General features: G+C 39.4%; 1 protein-coding gene across 4 annotated transcripts in view; it reads left to right on the top strand.

The window, feature by feature from the left end:
• TSNARE1 (t-SNARE domain containing 1) overlaps positions 1-15,105 on the top strand; it is a 450,045-nt gene that overhangs the window by 205,620 nt on the left and 229,320 nt on the right. The gene's annotated exons all lie outside the window — the stretch shown is intronic.

The raw sequence follows: 15,105 nt of genomic DNA, 5'->3' as shown, positions 1-15,105 counted from the left end.
TCCCCATATTAGGAAGTTTGTCAATAAACAAATACTGTATGTTGTCAGAGTATGTATAATTCTATGCTTATATTTAGATTCATGCATGCATTCATGTGTGTGTATTTATATATGATGAAATCTGTGTCTGTGCAAGTAAGTAACAAGGGTATAAATGTGTGCATGTGTATATAGGCATGTATATGCATATATATATATACACATAGCAATACAAACACATATATACATTTAAACGTGAGTGAGTTTAAGACATCTCCACAGATTTCCATGAGAGGTATGATGCTAGGAGATCAGTTAAGCTGTAGCATGAGTCAAGCAGAGAATAGGTTGTCCTTTCAAGTCCTACACACAGAACAGCTTTTAGGTGTTTGTACATGATATCTTGCAACCAAAAAAAACAGAACTGTATGTCTAATTTTACTAATTATTTTTGATACCCTTGATACTCTCATCTTTATCTCTTCTCTTCTCTTCTCTTCTCTTCTCTTCTCTTCTCTTCTCTTCTCTTCTCTTCTCTTCTCTTCTCTTCTCTTCTCTTCTCTTCTCTTTTCCTTTCTTTTCCTTTCTTTTCTTTTCTTTTCTTTTCTTTTCTTTTCTTTTCTTTTCTTTTCTTTTCTTTTCTTTTCTTTTCTTCTCTTCTCTTCTCTTCTCTTCTCTTCTCTTCTCTTCTCTTCTCTTCTCTTCTCTTCTCTTCTCTTCTTTTCTTTTTCTTTTCTTTTCTTTTCTTTTCTTTTCTTTTCTTTTCTTTTCTTTTCTTTTCTTTTCTTTTCTTTTCTTTTCTTTTCTTTTCTTTTCTTTTCTTTTCTTTTCTTTTCTTTTCTTTTCTTTTCTTTTCTCTTTTCTTTTTCTTTTCTTTTCTTTTCTCTTTTCTTTTTCTTTTCTTTTCTTTTCTTTTCTTTTCTTTTCTTTTCTTTTCTTTTCTTTTCTTTTCTTTTCTTTTCTTTTCTTTTCTTTTCTTTTCTTTTCTTTTCTTTTCTTTTCGGGGTGGTTAACAGATTTGCTGCTTTTTTAATGACTCTTTTTTCCCTACCTTGTTGTACTACATGGTTTTCCAAATCCTCTTTAATGTGTATGTAAGAAATATTTGTAACACTAATGCTTCTTGGTAAGGGAGGGTAGTGATGTCACTGAAGACCCTACCATTAGGGTAAGTCAATGGACCAGAGCTTTAATATTAGATAGATTTTAAGCAGTTATGATTCATCATCAAACCTTGTTCTTACTTGCTTGGGTTTAGGTGTCAATGAACTGAAGGCCTTTGAGTTGCTAAAGTGCTATTGTATTCCTTTACCCTTGTGGAGCATTCCCAATGGCACTGCTGGATTGATTGTGTACAAACGTTGATTTTCAGCTATGCTTTTATAGAAATGTTATACGTTTTTTTGTGTGTGTGTGTCTGCCAACTGGTGATCAGTATTGGACACAAGAATTTTCTGTGGTCACAAATGGCATATTCTTGAATTATGGTCAAATCCCACAAATGTCAAACAGCCGTCTTAATGGTTGAGTTTGGGGGGAAGGAGGGTTATTTCGCACAATGTGGCTGTGATTTATTGTGATGCAATATATATCAAATTGCTTCTTGTGCTTTAAACCAACTGTGTTAGGCTACAACCTGTCAGTGGAGTGTACTACAGAGGTGGGAACAGCTCTGGTTTCACCAAGATCACCACATAGTTTCAAGGCCATGCCTATGCCACATGGTGTGGGACAATACCAACCATTAACCAGTGCTAACGGGATGAAGAGGACTAATTACTGCATAGCTGTTGTCCATCCCTGCCCCTGGCATAAACCTAGATGCAATCAACTTTTTTTTTTTTTTTTTTTGTATATTGAAAGTATTTGATGACTCCAGAAAAAGCCTTCTCTGGGACTGAGCAGAATTTAACAGAGGAAGAAAACATAAGGTTGGGTGAAAATCATTGAGGCAGACGATGGTGGAGTTGGAAGTAAAGGGAGGCTGGAGGAAGAGCAGGACAAACCCTTCTATATTGAAATGGGTAAAAATCCTACCCATTTGGAGTCTGTACAAGTAACAATTTGGTGTCAGTCAGGCAGCATCAGCAAAAAACATGTTAAAGTGGTTCAGCAAAAGTGTGTTGTAATATCTCCTTAGTGAGATGCTTCTGACTCTGAAGTAGGCTCACGCACTTGTTTGCATGTGCCTGGTATGGATGCTTACAAGGCGTTTCTTTCATGTGTATCATGCCCCAAAGCACATCCATTTTCATGCAGTGACACTTGCTCAGGCTGGGGACATGTAAGGTTTCATGCAAACTGCTTGAAAAGGGTGATGGTTAATTCACATCCGTATCAGCTGCTCCCTATATATTTGCTGCTTTATGCGTGTCTTCTTTTGTTGCTCCGTCAAATATGAGAGAAATTGGATGTATGAAACCTGCTGAAGGGAATGCAGCGTGGTGACTGTATTACTTATTATTATTTGTCAGCTGCAGATTGGTCAGAACATACAAAATTATAGTTCCCACAGCAACTGTAACCGGACCAGCATGCGCATATATTACGGCATTAAAGTTACCACTCTATACAGTAATGCAAAATACTACCTATGTTCAGGGGACCTGATTTATGGGTCTTGTGAGACTGCGTGGTCAACTTCTTCACTCTGGTGCTGATCCAGTCTTAATTCAAATACAGCTCGCCTGCAGGGTTTTGTTTTTATTTTATGTTTTATTTTATTGCAGCAAATTATAGGAGGTTTGAAGAATGCTAGTTTTTCCATATGGATGTCTATATAATTCCTCTCTTCCATTGGTGGGTGGGAGAGGTAAGGTGTTTGGTAGCATGGACTTTAATAAGAGAGTAATTAATTCCCTAGACTCAAGTAGTAGGTACAATAAGTAACAATTGGAAAGTGAAGCTTCAGAATTATTCTCCTGCCCATTGTGGTTTGCTGTAAGAAATGTTTAATTGTGTTTATTTATTTATAAAAGCAAAAGAAAGGCATTGATCCAAAATTCCTTGAAGCCTGAAGTTATATAAATTCTTAATCAAATATATGTTTGTATGAATGTATTTGTGTGTAGACAAATCAATTTAGTTCTATAGCTGTGTTATATATTGAAAGACATGAATTTTTACAATGCTAAATGATCATTGTTGAAAGTGAGTTGTGGCAAATAATTGCAAAAATCCCTTTCACTTGAATCCATTAAACCAATTTTAAATATTCACCCGGTGGCCAAAACGAGACCTCGGAAGTCTCATTAGGAGAGTGCACAGGGGAATCCTGGAAAGCAGCACTTCTGTTTCCCTTTTCATGTTTGAGAAATGCTGTTGCAGAGATGGTGAGGTGTTTGGTGGTACACCAGTCCAGGGATGGTCGTCTCCAGTTCCTCCCTATGTATGGGGCAGAGGTCCCTTGGATGCCACCTTCTTCCCCTTGGAGTGACCTTGGTGCAAAGCATCTATTCGTCCTTCCAGACACAGAGCCCACTGGGGTAAAAAGGTATTTTGTGTGTCCCCCAGCAGCCCAGGACAGCCTGGTCAGAGGTAGAAGAGGTTGAACAGCTAGATAGACCTTTTCCTCTTGGAATGAGTCCATCCCACAGGGCAGCAGCTGGGTATAATAAAATATGATAATGTTCTGTGTAAGCACGGAATAGATCATCCATAATATTAAAGTAATAAATGATAGCCTGCAGAAAATCCACAAGATAGCCAATAATCTCTCTGAGCACAGGCAGTGAAAAGAATCTTTCTTTTTAATTATTTTTAATTATTTTTCATCTCACATCATCTCCTTCCCGTTGAAAGAAGAATATGTTATTGTGCCCATGGTTGAACAAGTTCAAGTGATATTTAACCCAGCAGCGGTCTACACTAAAAAACTTTGGGCTGCTAAGGACCTGTCCCTGGCAGTACCTAGCAGGGATAGCGTATATTGTGCATCATCGTTGCATCTGTGACATGTTTTTAGACCATCTCCATCTCTCCTGGATCCGCAGTGACCACACGGGGCCATTTACCTTCTCTGTTCTTGAAGGGGAAATTTGAGTTTCTCACCATTTGAACTTTGTAGCCAATCTCCCCAAAGGACTGGGAGAGGGGAAGGAAAGCTGAGGAATGAGTTTTAAATTGAAACCACGTCAAAAATCTGAACAGACTTTTTTTTTCTTTTTTTTTTTCTTTTCTTTTTTTTTCTTTTTTTTTTTTTTAAGAGGAAACTTTCCTGGCAATTTTTAGAAATCAAAATTACAGTAATTCTCATAGTGTAATGGCACCCCTCTTCATTTCCTGTCGCTCATGGGAAGAGGGAAGGATAATTACTGCTCTGGGATATGGCAGTTGCCAAAAGAGATGCCTTTGTCTCTTATTCCATAAGACTACTTGACCCTTTTCACAAAGGTTAGTAAATTATGTTTCTTAGAAGCAGAAAAAAATGGGTAATAAACCTCTATTTGCATTACAAGCTTCTTTCTCCTAACTGCATCAATTTATTCATGCTTTAAATGGACTTCCTTATCACAGGAAGCATCCTTTCTCTCTTTCTTCCTGTGTTTATGAAGTTGTTCTTTTTATGTGGTTAGAGAGAAATTCTCATTTTGGGGCAGCAAGATCCAATCCTTGCCTTTATGGGAGAATAATTTCTTGGCAATAATATCTGCATAAACTGCATATATGTATGTGTGTGTGTAATGACTGCAGTGACTTGGGCTTCTGTTTTTGCAGGGTCCTTATCATGGTAGATAATAAGCTCAGCTATTGGATTGTGCCACCCGGAGGATCTCGCAGGCTAAGCAAATGCCAGCAGGCTATTTTGAATGATAATTAACAATGACTTTGTAATGCGATAGGTGCTCTTTGTGCTGGAAGTCCAAAGCCCAGTCTGAAACTGGCTTCCACTTCTTGAGAGGTTGCGGCGTGTATTTTTCTGAAATGCAAAATGGAATTTTACACAATCAAAATAAGGCTTTTGCCCCGACAAATGGAGCTTTTTATTTACTCATTTATTTTATTGACTCCAACATCTTATCTTAGCACTCATCCCAGATCCTAATGTTCCAGTCTGGCTGGTATATCTTAGGTAATCAAGCTTTAGCTTTGGCGATAATGTATCTTCCATGTGTGGTGGTAATTGCTATGCCTTTTCAAGGTCATTTTGAATGCAGCTACTTCTGTAAAAGGTGTTATTTCAATAACATCAACTTTGTTTTAGATGAGTGTACATCCATTAAGAGCCATATTCTAATCAGCCCACTCCTCTTCTTAGGGCTGTCAATAAGGAGCAGTTAAATCACTTGGCTATTTTTTCTCAACTTTATTTATGCGTGGGCATTTTTTTTAAGGCAATTATTAAAGCATTTTTCCTAAACAATATTATATATATATATGTCTTTCTCTGATAGAAGAATTTAATAAGTGGGCTGAAAGATATTAAAATCTTTTTTTTTTTCCATGGTCCCTATGTTCCCAATGAAGATGCCAGTGGGCTTTATCGAGACAGTACTTGACTGACTAACCACTAAACTCCCTCTCTGACACATCAGGGACGCAGCATCTTGCAACTGTGGGAGTTAAAATGAAGAATCCTCCCTCCGTGCTTGCTTGCGATGAAGCCCTTGGACAAGTGCCCATGTTCCTCGTGCTGTCTGCAGATGCGCACACGTTTGGTGGGGCAGCAGGCCTCAGTGCTGCGTGTAAAAATGAACAAGAAAAGCTCCAAATCCCACTAAAAGGAGGGTATTTGCAAACAAACAAATTAAGCGAACAAAAAAATAGTCTTCTAAGAACCCATAGCACCTTATTTTGTGGAAGGAGAAAAATAAGAAAAGACCAAATCCATCCCAAGCTGCCATTTCTGAAATCTCCCCAGCAACCTCAGCACTGTGGATTTTCCCTAGCAATCAGCTGTCAAGCTCCTTTCGTGGCATAAGCCTGCATTGCTTGCCAGCTTCTGCTGATTTAGCTAAAAACTGCAGCTGCCTATATCTGCACCTGACCAAAAAGTTTTGTACTCATTAACTGGGTTTTCCGTTTTTTTCTTTTTTTGTTTTGTTTTGTTTTGTTTTGCTTTGTTTTGTTGTTCTCCTTTTTCCCATTTTTTTTTTTTTTTAATTTTATTTTAATTTAAGTGAGAAAGGACAGAGGTTTTTATGTGGGCAGAGGATGAAGGCAGAGCGTTTCTTTTATTTCTTTTCTCCTCCACATCTCAACTGATACCCATGTTATTATTCCTCCATAGGAATAATAACAGAATAATTCCTCCTCATAGACATAGCACTGCAAATACTTAAGTACTTTTCCTTCCAATGCTTGTGCCAGCTGCCTGGGAAGTTGCAGTGCTCCTTTCTCCTCCCGGGTGCTAAATTTAAAGGATGTTGCAAATACCAATCTTTCCTTTCATGCAAAGTCAGCTCATTTGTGGAAGGGGCTGCTGTGCCCAGAAAGATGGGAAAAGCCATCGTCACCCTTGGCTAGTGAGGGTCCATCCTGACAGCCCTGTAAGAGGAAGGCAAACACAGGCAAATACAGGCCATAAGCTCAGAGCTGGTGCATGTAGGCTGGGTCTGTAGGACACCTGGACCACAATGCTGATAGTGTAACATTAAAAAATTCATCCATGTATTGGTCTGCCAGCTTGAATTTTGTTCACTCTAGTTCAGTGTGTGTGTTTTTTTTTTTTTTCCCTCTGCTATATATTCCCTTTTTAAAAAATAATAATAATAAAAAAATCATTCTCCTTTGCAGAAGCCTGATGACGCAGTAATCAAGTGAAAGTAGTTCCACTTGCTGGTGTGATGTGGATGCTTGTACGACCTCGTGCATGCCCTCCACTTCAACCCTACCTTGCAGAAGTTGCACTGCAGCAGTCTAAATTGACTTTTGCCCTGGCAAAGATCACACAGTAACTGGAGAAACAAATGTGAAACCTTACTGAGTGTGTCACCTTGCTCCAAAGTGAATGCAGTGTTATTTAATACATTTAAAACCCCCTGTGGAGATGGATTATTGAAAGGAAGGAAATTGTATTCTTCTAAACCCACTCTGATGGCTGCATTTATCACGATTAAATGTGAATGGCAATGGTATTTTCCCATGACAAAATATATTTGAAAATAGGTTAACCCTTGGCTCGCCAGGGTGAAAAGTAAGACTTGGTGACCTTTCTAGGCTCCATTTGATTTCTTTTCATGGTCTAAATAACCAATACTGTGTCCACGATATGATTCAGTTATTTAACCCCCTTGGCTCTTATGTAGAGGGCACTGCTGTTATCACCACTATAATATATATCGTCTGTGAAATGCTGTGTGATGCCCCAAATCCACCTGGCATGGTAAAACAACCTGGCTATCTCAGATTTTTAGGACTGATCACAATTATTCCTGATTTACTGCAAACACAAAAACAATCTTCTAATTAGGATTCTTTGTTCTGCTGCTTCGTTCTGGTGCTTGGCTGAAAACTATAACCCAGGTTTGCATTATTTTGCCAAATTAAGCTCTCGCTGACGTTTGGATTTATTGTGGAGTTTCATCTTCACTTCTCATTCCCCCAGGATGCTCAAACACCTTTGGAATTCAATCATAAAGCTAGGCATATATCAGAGAGGGGATTTATATATAGTTGCTTTATAAAGTACAGCGGGATCTTTGAGATAAGGGATGTGCTGCAGATGGTGTTTCAAACGGTTATTTTTAAGCTGATAGCAATAGCCTGTGTGATAAATAAAATAAATGTGCGTGCAGATGAGCACAGGCGGTGGTTCTCCCTTATAACTCTCCCTCCAATTTGAGAAGGCGCCTGAGCAGCAGATAATTCCCTTAAGTTAAAGAGGCTTCTCCAGCTGTGTGTGACTGTCCCAGCTCTGAACTGAGATGGTTCCCAGCACGTGCTGCAGGTGAAGCCTGCTGAAAGCTCCCAGGACATGCTCACATATGCATAGATGGGACTGAAGAGACTAAACCCTGAGTGTTTCTCAGCACTGGTACGGTCAGGAGCAAATCAGTGTCATGGGGCTGGTACCCGCTCAGCATCACCCCTGCGATTCCTCCTGCTTGTGGATGGATCCCAGGGGGAGCGATGCAGCCAAGCCAGCACAGGGCATTCGCCTCCTGGGAGTGTTCAAAGAGGCAGTTCCTCATTCCAACAGCGAGCTGCCAAAAATGCTTCTTACTGTGCCCCCTGCGGTAAAACACAGCAAAACTTTGCAGCATCCCATTTGTTAATCCCACCTTAGTTAAAGCTGTGTTACCATGCAGTGTGCTGGGATGAGCATTAAGCAGGTATTTATGCTTATTATAATTATTATTATTTATATTCAAGTGATGGGTAGGAGCCTTGAAAAGATTAATTGGGCCCCATGAATCTTGCGAGTCCCTTCCAGCTCGGGATATTCTATAATTCTGTGATAACAGACACCTGGACTGTGATAAGTTCAGACACTGAGCAAAGCAGAGCCATCCTCCTGCTCCAACTTGTGCAATTTCCCAAAGCAGAACTCAAGGATAAGAGGTGTGATGCGTTCCTCAACTCCCTCCTGTATGGAGACTTAGAGGTGGGGAAGCCTATAGGGTTTATTCCTCTGCATAGAGAAACTGTCGGGAAATAGGACAAAAACACTTATTTCCATGGACTTGGCTTTCCATGGGGATAAGGTGAAGATCTTGCTTCCAATCTGTGCAACACGTTATCAGTTATGGTTTGCGTCCCTCATTTCATTTGTTTAAAATGAAGAGCTCCAGTATTGTCTTCCACCTTCACTCAGACTCTAAGCTCCTGGATGTCTGTGACCTTGCACACTTCCACGTCCCCTTTACATTTTTTCTGTATGGGAATACTTTTTCATGAAGAGGTTAATACTGGCATGATGAGAAACAGAAATTTAGCTCAAGAAAAAAAAAATAAACAAGACGCCAACAAACAAAAAAAACAAAACCAATTAAAAAAAATAAAAAAATAAAAGAAAAAAAAAGTAAAGCACCTGCTTGCAAGCACAACTGATTTCTGGTAAGTGAGGAAGGTGTTAAGGTGTTTTGGTGTTTTCTCCCTTTCTGTGCCCAGCAGTTGGTAATTGGTGAGGTGATTTGAGGAAAGAGAGTGGGAATTTGGCTTTGTATGCAGGGTGACATACTGACCTCTTCTGGAAGCCCAGGACCAGGAAGTCTGATGGCCACAGTGTGTGAGCTGCCTCGATGACCCCGATATTCAAACACAATTAAAAGCATCAGTGATGAACTGGGTACAGAAAAAAAAGCCTTTTCCAGGAGTTGCTGGGGAAGCTGCAGATGCTGCACATTCCGGAGTGCCATCTGCTGGCACAGGATTCCCCAAATCAGATACAGGAGCCTTGTTTTAGTGTGCTCGGATGAGAGCAGCAGTAGAGAAGGCTTGACAAACCATCAATGTTTGTTGTTGCTTAGCACTGAGATGGGATAAAATCTGCATGGAGGTGGGGTGCGTTAGGGGCCAAGAGCATGTGCTGAAGTGATGGGAGAGAGGGAAGCACATTGACAGTGGGTGCAGTATGGAGTTGTGCTGATCTGTGAATTTAACAGGTTCCAAACGATTTAAATTAACAATAAACCTCAGCTCAGCTGTGTGAATACGAGGTAATGGGGATATCAAGGGGTTTTCATGGCGGTGTGCACGTTCTGGATGCTTGCCTGGTTGGAGCCGTCAGACAAGCATGGGCTAGGAGAAAAAAAAAAAAAAAAAGGCAAGAGAAGGGGTTTTATGGACAAGCAAAGGGAAGGATGATGCACTGTTCAAGAGGAAGGAGAGCACTCTTTCTTTTTGCTTTAAAATGTTCAGTTTGGGATAGGCATTTTTTTTTTCCTTTTTCTTTTATATGCTTTGTCCCTCATATTGTAATTTTACAAATTTGCATCTGTTCCACGTAGGATTTCATTTGTCTTCTTGTCCTGCACTAAAGCTGCTTCTTTTGAGATGCTTTATTTATTTATTTATTTATTTATTTATTTATTTATTATTTTTGTCGTTGCTCTTGATGATATCCATCACTATAAAACCTTTTTCTCTTCCTAGTATTGCTTCCAAGACTTCAGGCATTGCCCCCTGTAGAGACCTAAGTTCACACAAAATCCCTTTAATTGCCCTTTGGCCATCTTGATTTTCTCCTTCTGCAATCTTGAATCTCACAACTCACCAGTGGTGCTTCGTCCCCTGCCTACAGCTGTAAAAGTCTGGAAATAATTATAAAATATAAGGTAGTCATCCAAAGAAAAGAACAAGTCAAAGAAGCATAGTAAAGGAGTTTGTGTTTTTCTTTGTTTGCTTTGGTTGTTGTTGTTACTTTTTTTTTTTTTTTTAAATGTTTTATTAGGCTTCTTTGTTTATGAACAAATGATGCTACTTAATTGATGCGAAACAGGAGGAGATGAGCTGGGAAATTCTTCAATGCTGATTTTTTAGTAAATATTTCTGAAGGTCTGAAGCACTTTGTAATTTAAGATATTTCAGCTCTACTGGGGAAAGAACCCATCCCTGTTTTACAGAAAAGGCAGAGGTAAGATGAAGAGTGTAGGTCATAGAACAGGTTATATTGAGCCTAAGGGATTTGACTTTGTCATTGCAGTAAGCACAAAGTATTTGTTCCCAGCCTATCCTATGCCATGAGTTATCAGTTTTGTTTTGTTGTGTTGTTTTTTTTTTTTATTATTTGGGATACTCAGAAGGAAATGGGGATTGGCGGGTCTGAAGGTGCATACTTTTGATATGTAAGGAGTCTGAGGAGTACATGTTCCATGGGTTTGTTTAACCACTGTTGAGTATTGGAGTACTAGGTAAGGGATTGGGAGTAGACATGCAGAGTTAAATCAAGAACTTCTGGATATAGTGTCTTTGTGGTGTGGGGATTTGAGGAACATCCCCTCCTGTTCTCAGTAGTGTCATTGGCCCTGCTTACAGAGTAGGAAAGATGGGAAGGGGAATGAAACTCTTACAGTGAGGTCCATCTCCTATGGCTTCTTCGTAAATGTTATGTAATCATAATAGGCATTGACAGGAAGGGATTTTACAAAAGGAGTGACGAGCTGCATTGCTCAGTTCATTCCACTGAATTTCTACTGAAGAGTATGAATGAGTCAATGAATGAGTGAGGTATTTCATATTTATCCAACATCATTACATTCAGCGGCTCTGAATTTTCCTTTTGATATCCTCCATTAATTCCCAGCATCTCAGCAGGGAACAAGTCAATCTCCTTGTTCTCTGGCACAACTATTTGGTGAGAAGGTTACTGATAAGCTGTAAATTAGCTTCCATATGTTCTGAATGCAAAGATATACATGGAGTTCTTTACATACCATGCCAAGTGGCTCCTCTTGGCAGGTCGCTCCTCCAAATATGACAAAGAGGACTTTGGCTTCATTGCAGAACAAGCGATGCTAGAGGACCGCTTGTCTGCAAAACCTTTTACATCAGGAAAATTCCTTGCACCGTGATTCACTCATGCCATATGTGGAGAAATTAAATTCTGGGTGAGATGCATGAAGGAAACCCCACAGGAGAAGAAATGATTTGGCAGCTGATCTGTAGAGCTCTTTCAGCCACCTCTAAAGAAAATGCTGTGATGCCAGTATCAGTTTCATTACACATCTGGGCTTGACTCATCTGTTACAGTAAAAGAAGAAAGAAACCCAAAGAAATAATTAAAGTTCATTATTGCGTAGATATGAAATAGCATTATTAAGTATCTACCTCACACTTATTTATAACCCTTCTTCCTGACAGAGCCTGACATGTTTCGCAAACACCACTGAATGATTATATATTCTTTGCCCAAAATCTGAGGATGTTGCTCTGCATTTTATTCATCACTTGTTCAGTCAAAATTTATGTTCCTGCACAATCCATGCATTTTCTGAGATCTCTTTGTGTAGGTACATTACTCATGAGACCTGTGAGGCATATTTAGAGCAAGTTGGGGTGGAAGGACTTGAATTTCTTTTTGAGAATGCTGACACATTCTGAGGAGTGCTGGACTGGGCACTGCTACAGCATGATAAGGTGAGACTGGAGGAGAATACCACCATTGTCACTCCAATCCAATAGGCAAATCTTGGTTAGCAGGATATGGTTATCAATGACGATGTTTGTCAAGGACAACAGAATCATCATGACTTCTCTTTGAAAAATAATCTGGGGTGATGGGTGGTGCCTAATGCTCAGAACATTGTAAAACTTTAGCAAAACTCAGGCAAATGTAGTTTCCTGAAAAATTAACCCATATGTCAACGTCCTTGAGAGTCTGACTTAGGATGTGTTTCAAGGACTTAGAGGTAAGTCAGCATCCGGCTGGTCTCACCCCTTTCCATTTTCCAAATATAACACAAGAAGATTTTTTTTTTTTCCAAAGGTATGAATTGGATAAGTGCCTTTGGTATATTAGCACAACTGTGTTTGAGCTAAGCAGCACCACGGGTAAAAGCATGGATGGTGGAAGGAAATGCAAGGACCCCAGAAGAAAGATATAGTAAACCTGTGAGGCATTTAAAAACATTGAGCCAGATCCCTGTGCCTCTACTGATTGGAAGTGTCACCACCCTCCACAGGCAGTTTCAGTGGTACATAGAGTACTTTCAAGGGAGAAAGTCAGTGTGAAACCTAACAATTATGTTAAAGTACATGGTGATATTATGGACTTAGTCAGCATCCACAACTGGGCATGGAAAATAAATGTCCAGCATTAAATCTGTCAACAGTTTCCTCACTTGTTCTAATCACAGATCAGCAGACAATTTAGGATTTACCTTTAAAGAGTGTTTTTTCAATGATTTTCTTTTCACCATTTTTTTCTATTACCACTTTTGCCACTTTCTCTATTGCCACTTACTGTGGCAAAAAAGTTTCCTTTCCAGAAGGCAGGAGGAATGTTTTCAGCTAGTTCTGCCTCTTTCTCTGTTACCGTCTCTCCTCCTCCCCCATCTCTTACTCATTCCCCTCCGTAGAAATTTTGGTGAAGAATTGATAGCAAAGAGTGTTGAAGCCAATTCCTTGCCATGTGTTCCCCGGTTTATAGCATGTGATACGATCAGTTACATTTCTGCCCATAGCCATACTATTAATGTTTAAATTGTGCTTATTGACATAATGAAACCTACTGTGAGACTAACAATATAAATATGCTGAAGGAACAGCTAGGAAAACAAGATAAGAGTATCTCAGCACCCAGGGAACATTCACAGGGTGGAGAGTAATAGTGAACATTATTTATTTTGCTCATCAACAATTTTTCAACGAAAGCAGATTTAAAAAGTGTGGCAGTTCTCAGCATATTAAGTGTGCAGCTCTGAAACAAATTGGGATTAGCTTGTATAGTGACTCCTTTCTGTGTAGTAGCAAACTACTTCTGGCTAAAGCTTTCGTTTATCAAGTTCTTCTCTTGACTGAGCCAATGGAGGCTAAAAGCACGTTCTGTGTACATTGCTGTCTTTTCTATTTTGAAATATGAAGAAAGCCAACAGTCCTTGACTGTGGATGATTTTTTAAGTCTTAGTACAAACTCATTGAGGGCTTTTTCCTCTTCTACTTCATTTCAGATACTAGTATGAGTCCTCCCAATATGTTAACCAAATATAACAATGAAGTCCCTTCTTCAAGGCTCTCACCATCTAATAGACTGATGTTTTGAAGGAGCTGCACACGACATCATGGGTCTAATTAAATAAAACCTATAATGAAGGGATATCAAATGGGGTTGAGCAGGGACTGGGAGTGCAAATGGCAAAACGCAGTCCATTTTCTATTGATTGTTCTTTTGCCTGGTTCCTACAATGTCTTTTAGGAGAATGGGGTAGTCTTTTTGTAGAGAAGAGTAGTAAACTTCATTACTCAATAATGTAATTGTGTGCAATGATAAAAAGCAGCCCGCTGAAACAAAACAAGCAGGTTTAGTTCAGGTATTTAAAAGAAATAATTAGATGTGATGAAAGCAAATAAAGGTAGTAAACAATTTTCAAGGAGTTTTCAAGAGAAGAAAAAGAGTCAAAAAACACTCATTGAGATCCATGAGAATTTTGCCATAAGCTTCACAGAGATCAAAATTCAGCCTTCAGCCACTAGATCCTAGAAATTTTAAGTCTGTTTTCTTGCTGATATTCTTTTTCTTGGTCAGGGCCTCTGCTTGTAACATGAAAGCACAGCCAGGATCATGGGAGGAGAGGAAGGTGGAATTCGTGAGGAAGCCAACTTTAAAATAGCTTCTTCTCCACTTTGGTACATCATTCTTGGGTCATACTGGTCCTCCCTTGACTGATTTAAATTGACTTTGAGGCTTCTTCCTGCCTCTTGTTTTGTTCTGAACACTAAATCCTGGAGAAGCAAAGACTTCTTGTCTGGCTTGAGCACATTTCATGGATAATCTCTGTGTCTGTTCTCTAGGCTCTATAATGTCTTCAAAAGACACAGCATTGAGCATCTGCTTTCTCCTCTCTCCCAACCATCAGTTTGTTTCTTATGAAATATTTATTAAGAGAATGATATTTGCAGGCAGAGAAAGAGATAATTCATGCGAGCAATCAGCTCTGGGTTAACTGGAGAATGAAAATGTCTTGGACCGTAGCAAAAACTCATAATCAAAGGGCTCCCCAGCTATCCATCAAACAATCAATTACTGTATCCATTAGTCCCCTTTCACCACACATTAGAACAATTTACTAGACATGCTAATGTTCGGGTCATTGCTCCTTAAGGATGAGCAAATAGCAGAGGCATCTATCAAAGTTTTGATGCTGTGTGATCTCATACAGTGTGAATATATGGCTTAGATCACTTTATATCCTCATGGTATCATTAAGACTATTAAGGACCTCGTCTGTGGGGGGCATGCTGCTTGCCTCCAGCAGCTCAAGGAAACGTCAAAAGAAATTCTACATTTCATATGGCATCTCTGTGGTGAGATAGAGGGTCATTCTGTGTGAAACATGAATAAACAAACTACGCATCAGAAAAACAGTGGTGTTTTTGTCACTTGTTAGTTATGCTGTTCAGATTAATTGCCAGCACATTTTCTATTCTTAGATATGCTGGGGGGGGGACGGAGGATTTTTCCAGGAAGATGGAATCCAGACAAGATAACACCCCAGAACAGTCTTGTTTTAGTCTTCATCCAGCAGC

The sequence above is a fragment of the Aythya fuligula genome, chromosome 2, assembly GCF_009819795.1.
Source record: "Aythya fuligula isolate bAytFul2 chromosome 2, bAytFul2.pri, whole genome shotgun sequence".
Taxonomy (NCBI): domain Eukaryota; kingdom Metazoa; phylum Chordata; class Aves; order Anseriformes; family Anatidae; genus Aythya; species Aythya fuligula.
This window is presented reverse-complemented; position numbering and strand designations above follow the sequence as displayed.